Source organism: Pteropus medius, unplaced genomic scaffold (assembly GCF_902729225.1).
Source record: "Pteropus medius unplaced genomic scaffold, Ma_sr-lr_union100, whole genome shotgun sequence".
NCBI classification, from domain to species: Eukaryota; Metazoa; Chordata; class Mammalia; order Chiroptera; family Pteropodidae; genus Pteropus; species Pteropus medius.
In genome coordinates this window covers 24,223,230-24,230,213 of record NW_024349519.1, presented here as the reverse complement: position 1 = coordinate 24,230,213, position 6,984 = coordinate 24,223,230, and the positions used below count along the sequence as shown (strand labels likewise).

The following is a 6,984-nucleotide window of genomic DNA, read 5'->3' as shown; positions in this document are numbered from 1 at the left end:
TCTAATTATTTGGGCATCACCTTCCTCTCACTTTTCTCTTTCATTTGTCACCTTCACTTCAAAGACTCGCCACCCAGAGTCCATTTTAATTACATGTGTGAAGTATTTTTAGCTTTTGAGAAAATGTTGCCATAGTTGGAATCGACCCATAGTGGAGAAGGGACATAAAAACTAAGTTTCAGAAATTAAGTCATCAGTCACTCAGCTATCAGGAAGCGGAGTAGCATTATTGAACAGAAAGAGTTCGTCCACCCGGAGCTAGCAGAGCCAAACACTGAACCCTGGGAATTGCAGTGGAGAAATATTGGCTATTTTATTGATGAATGACGCCATACGGGAGGACAGGAAGCTAACGCTCAAAAACCCAAACTCTCCGATGGTATGCAGGTTGTAGATTACGTTAGGGCAAAATCACAAGACACTCACAGATTAGGGGTTCGGGTTTGGGGTCTTGCTGGGAGCTGATTTGTCAGAGGCAAGATAAGGGTACAAAATCATTTCTTCAGGTTTTGAGGACAGTTCTGAGGTCTTTTCCGGTGTCCCTCTGTCTGGTTTCATGGGAAAGCAGCCAGGGGTCAGGAGCTGAAACATAACTTAGGTCAGGATGCTCTCTTTAGCCTGCCTACGGTCCTGATTGTGTGGCCATTAGTCAGGTCCCGGCTACTGTCTTCTGCTGCCTCAGAGGTTGCTCTTTATCTAGAGGAATGGCTGCATCTCTGTGGGCTATATATATGATTTCTAAAGCTGGGATTTAAAACTAAATTTAATCAAAGCCATAAGTCCCCTTGGTTTTGGTAGCAATTAAATTCCCTAATAACTGAAAACAATTTCACTCTTTATGCATTATTTTATCTTAGCATTAATGATTCACATCGAAGATTCCATCTGTATTTTGAAAACAATTGATGACTTAGATTAATCTATTGGTGATCTATTGGTGTTTCCTCTGTTACTCAGAAAAAGGATAAGTCCGGTACAAGAGTGGTTGCTCCACCCAAGGCTTGAGTCACTGATTTCTGAGAAGAGGTGTTCCAAGGCCAGATGTAAATGAGTTAGAATTTAGTCAACCAACACAGAAAGAACAATGACAGCCCTTGTAAGGATGTTGAAATTACAGTTGTAACTTCTTGAAACTGTTTTCTTTTTTTCATACATCATAGTTATATTGGAATAGGTTGAACTAATTTCACAATCCAGGGTCAAAATAAGTAAAATAAAATAAGCAGAAATACAAAATAAAATAAAAACAAAAACATGAAAAGTCTCTTCATACTTCCCCTTTAACCTAAAGTGCCAGGAAAATCTTCTAAAATCCTCATAGAATAAATGCCATTCAAAATTAGATGCATCTAGTCTACAGCCATGCCACCTTGAACACACACGCCTGATCCCGTCTGATCTTGGAAGCTAAGCAGGGTCGGACCTGGTTAGTACTTGGATGGGAGACCACCTATGAAGACCAGGTGCTGTAGGCATAAAAAATAAAAAAATAAGGGATTGTAAACTGACAAGGTCCTTGCAATCTGTGAGGTCAACCAAAAGTTGCCTCATCTAAAAGAAATAAAAAAATAATTAGATGTACCTCATTCTCAGTTTACCTAGTAACCTTCTGTTTTAAATGATCCCTTCATCAGTCTCTAGTCTATGCTGAGATATACGTTAACTAGAGTAAATGATCAATTATTTTTAAACTTCCAAAAACAATGTAACCATTTTATATACAATTAGGAAAAAAGAGAAAAAAAGGTCCATAATCACATCACCCTAACCTGACACAGATATTAACATGTCTGTATATCATTAGTTTCTTTTGTTTGATAGTTGAAATTACAGTATACATTAAAGTTTTGATAGTTGACAAAAAAGCATATATTTGATTTTAATTCTGATTTTTCCTCTTTTAAGAAGAACATCTTTCCTTGTAACTACATAGTCTTCGTTATTATCATTGGCTGATTATTGATATAAAATATCTAATAAATATGTAAAAGTTTACCTAAGAATTCTCTTGTCATTGTATATGTGTTTCTAAATATTCTATAAAGATACCAAGCAGCTGTCTTTTATAAATTGCTTATGATGCCACTGGGAATATGCAGAAAACATTAGAAAACAACATATTTTTATTTCTCCTTTATGAGAACATCTGCTTATGCAAGCCCATTTTATTTCTAATTTTTTTTTTAAATAGAATTTCATATATTCTCACTATTACCTGTATGATATCTTTTAAGATTTACACTGAGTGTCATACAGATAGGATACAGACTGGCGGAATAAATATCAACTCACACTTTCCAGAGAGAGTCTTTTCACTACCTATTATTGTTAATGTTCATTATCAGATTAAGACATCTTACAACAATTAACCAGATAACATCAAATTACCTTCATTCCTTCATCCACAAATTCCATCGCAAAAACTCTTGAAACCTTTCTTTTTGAAAATATTTTGTAGGGGGCTAACGTAAAGCTAGAGTAAAGCAAAGCAGGCAAGATATCCCAGAGATTGTGCAGTTACCTAATTGGCCTCCTACAGCTCTCTCTACAAAGAGAAGCCTCAGCACTAATTCTCTCCCCTAAAGTTTGACCACTGAAAAAACTTCCTGTGGTTCTTTTCCACTGAAAAGCACTTCATTTCATTCTGTGAGTGGTTAGAGAACAAGCAGGAGAGGCACCGAGCCCCAACCGTTAGCGGGAAAGTGTACTTTTCTGATATAGGTACTTACATTTTTCTCTACAACAGATTATTCCTAACAGGATCATATATATATATATCTATATGGTACTTAGATATATGGTACTTATTACTAAGTACTATATATGTATCTATATATCTATATATCTATACATCTATCTATCTATCTATCTATCTATCTATCTATCTATCTATCTAATATAACAGTTCCCTGCGAGTAATGACTTAGGGGGAAAGATTACTTAAATGTAGAACATATAAATGAAATCAATACACAGTTTAGCCCAGATTTGACGTGGCTTCAGGCTTCTTGGGGGGTAGTTCCCAAATCTGGGACAAGAAGATTGTGTCTGTTAGAAATTCTGTAACATATTCCACCTTGTAGAGTGCTGTGTGCAAGGCCAGCTTTAGGCTACATCATTTCTTGGGTGAGGGTTGTCAGGGAAGCTGCTCTATTCTAGGAAATTTTCTCTCCCCAGTCAGGCACCAGTGCCCTCCTTTCCTCTTTTGTAATCCCCAGGTCAAAACTAAAAAGTGAATGGCTGATGACAGTTTAAAGTGTTACGCTTCCCAGGGGGAAAAGAATTTGAATAGGTATTGAAGCTTTAAGATAATGGGTGAAGCTCAGCTGGAGAACTCTCCAGTATCAGGAGATGCTCTTTTTATACGATGAAGGGTACAGGAGAATTTAGGGGAGCACTGAGGCCTTCCCAGCATTCTGATTGCACATCTGACACACAATCTTCCACTCGGTTTATATTTAAGGCCAAAATCTTGTAAGTATATATTGCATGACAATGACGTTTCTTTTGGTGGGGAGGAGGGATTCTCTAGAGTTAATGATTTAAAATTCCTTAGGCTTGCGGAGAATTCAGTCTATTCTTGTTTTCTTGTATTGGTTTAGATTCATGTGTAGGATTAATATAAACAATAGTTTATTAGCTTTTGGAGTTAACCTCCCTATGAATTCTACTTACTGGTCACATCTTAGGCAAGTCAGTTAATTTTTCCCAGATTGATTTTTTTTGGGGGGATAAAATATAAGTAATTCATACCTTCGACATTTCTTGTATGGATGGGATACAATATATATAAATTTTCTTGCATATTGCCTGGCACTAAGCAGACACTCAATAAATGGCATCTCTTCTTTTTCCTCGGTTACATACTTCTCTGGAATTAATGGTTACTGGGTCAGGAGACTTTAAAAGTAAGGGCTATAAACATTGTTAGTTGGTGTGTCTGTATGTGTGTGTTTTAGTATCAATATGTATTTAATGCTGCTATTCTGGGAAATCAAACACAAAACTGCTTCAAATGATTATTGCATCATTTTCTTTATCGAGCTTCATCCCTGTGTCCATTTGAATAACGGAGTTTCTGTATCCACAGTAATACTTATAATGCTCCCATGGTGCTTGGAAGAGATAATAGGCTATAGAAGCCAGAACTTATATGAAGGATGGGATCAGAATTTGACTGAGCAGATTTTTTCTTAAATATTTAAAGACTAAGTCGTAACCATTAATTTTAGTGTGAATCCAGAGACTACATTTTAGCATACAACTTCAAAAAATTATTACTAAGTACCATATGACTCTGAAGGAAAAACAAGACACTAAAAAACATGATTTTCCAACCTTGATAAACTAGTCCACAGCGTATTGTACATGTGGCCCTCTTCAATGGTTTTCCTGCATTCTTAGTCTTTTCTCAACTCTTCTGCTCCCCAAACAGATGTCAAATATTGATGCAACTTTTAAATTAGAGTGGATGGTAGTAATATCTAGTATTACTAGAGCAGTAATTCTCCATCCTAAGAAGGAAGCTATTTAAAAATATGGATTCCTGACCACCATTCTGGATTTTAAATTATAATCCCCAAGGTGGGAAACATGTATCACTATTAAAAGAATTTTTTTTTCATAGGCAGGTAATTCTTATTAACAGCCAACTCTGAACAAGTTGCAGAACATGTGATTGCAATGCAAGTGCTAATAAAAATGAGCAGCCCCTTCTGATTTTTCTTGTGCAAACTGACAATTAAGAGGGGTGAGAAGGAAATTGACACTTGTTGAATATCTAATATTAGTCACATGGAGTGCTGAACCTCTTTTTCCCCTTAAACAATATTACTGTATGTTAGTACTATTATGCCTACTCTACAGTTGGAAAACTTGGCTTAGGGAGGTTAGTGAATTTGCCTAGCTGCAACGTTTAAACATTTCATCAATGGTGGCATCTGTATACGAACTCAGGTGTATCTCAAAGTTGCTGTTCTCACTACTGGACAACCTGCCAAATGTAAATGAGGTGAATTCAGTGGGCTACACCTTGGTGAAACTCTTTTTCACCTTCTCCTCCATTAACTGCCTTTCTCCTTGTGCAAAATGGATAGCCACAAACAATGATTCCTTATCTAACATGTGAAAATTCTTATTGACGGAAGGTACTGGGCAAGTATCAGAGAGTAAAAAAAAGAGTAATGAGAAAAGGGTCCTGCCTTTAGGTAGCCTACAGTCTGATTATGACAAAGCTACGAGAGAAAAAGGTGAAGGAAGTAAATAAAAAGTACTAAAAGCGTGGCAAAGAAAATATTACATCTCATTAAATTTATAATTAATTGTAAAATTATTAAGTACACATATTATTGTATATCCCAATAAGGAAGAAAAAATACAACATACGGGCAACTTAAATTGAACAGCATACCTTAACGTTAGTCCTGCAAACGCAGGAATGGGTCCTACTAGGTTAGGTTCTCATTGCTTTAAAGTTTTTTTCGCCCATTTTCAGGGATTTGGTCGTCTCTTGCCAGCAGCCGCTTGGCTTGGCGTGTGATAGCAATCTTTTGCAAATATCTCAATAATAAAACAACCCGGATTCATGTACTTGTGGGTATTTTTCTTTCTTAGGTCCAGTAAAGCATTTTATTGTTACTTTGAAATACTTGTATCACTAATACCAAATTCATGGCCCTCTGCTGTGTTTCTGTGCTTTCCACATACGCAGTAACTTGTGTTTCATTTGGGAAATATAGTGTATTCTTTTGAAGGCACTTTAAATGACAATTAACCTTAATATGTTTAGTGTTAACTAGGCACATAACTCAATTGAAGAAATAAAAGGAATAACAGTTTTGAACAATTTCTCACATACCCGGACGGAGACTGTAACCTACGACTTCTGCCCAATCAGCTGTAAGGTGCATCTGAATTTCAAAGACACTAAAGGGTGAAAAAAATCATACATCTAAAATCAATTTAAAATAGTAATTAAAGTATAATAAAGACTTGAATGGATGTCAAGGGAAAGCATGGTAGAGGGGTTAATTTTGAGTTCATCGGGGTTGGTTAGGTTAAATGAGTGCAGAAGGAAGGAGAGAACATTCCAGGGAAGAACTGCTGGAGCAAACGGTGCTGTGGAGAGCAAAACAAGGATGCTTGGCAGGCAACCCACAGACATGAGAAAGCATGACGTTTACACATCCGTCTCTGTTAGTACTCGATGCTCTCACTATTTTGAGCAGAAGATCTGATGCTTTCTACCGCCTATACAATAAAGTATAAAATCTTTAGAACAGAATCCCAGACCTTTTATGAATTAGTCTCACACTCCCATTCCCATTTCTCTCCCTCTCAGCCTGGTGCTTCATTCATGCTTCACTATCACCTTCCGATATCTGTGAACTTCCTGGAATGCCCTTTTATCTGAATACTGGTCCTCTTATTTGAATACATTGACCTCTTTCAATGCATAATTATGGAGAGAATGAACATTTCATGACCAGTAATCCCTTCCATAAGACAACTGCACAAAAATTGCCTCATGCTTTACACTTGCCAGAGCCATTTGTGGAAGCAGGTGCTATTTAGCTGTTTGTGGCTGCCTGTTAGATTCGTGGTCAGCCTTAAGAAGAGTTATCCTATTACTGATTGCTTCATGCAAAAAGAGGGAGCGGAGCCGTTAAAGGCGACTAGCGTGACACAGGTGTTGAATTACTTTCTCAGTATGTTATATTCTGTGCTTTTCCACTACTGAGAAAGACAACTAGGTGGTTAGCTCGAGTGTGCACTATGCATGTTTATGTGTTATTATTCATGAGGTTAGACACAATCTCAGCCAAGTCATGGTTTGTCTCACTCTAGTAAAGTATTTCTTTGAAAAATTTTGGGAACCATAATTGCATTTTTAAAGATACATAATGAATTGCTATTAGGCTCCAGTTAGGAGGTTTGCTGAGGTGTGAACTGACCATTTGTTCCATTCTCTTTTATCAATAGTTG

General features: G+C 36.8%; 1 pseudogene; it reads left to right on the top strand.

The window, feature by feature from the left end:
- Positions 1-1,352: 1,352 nt before the first annotated feature.
- Positions 1,353-1,475, top strand: LOC120618777 (uncharacterized; annotated as a pseudogene).
- Positions 1,476-6,984: the final 5,509 nt, after the last annotated feature.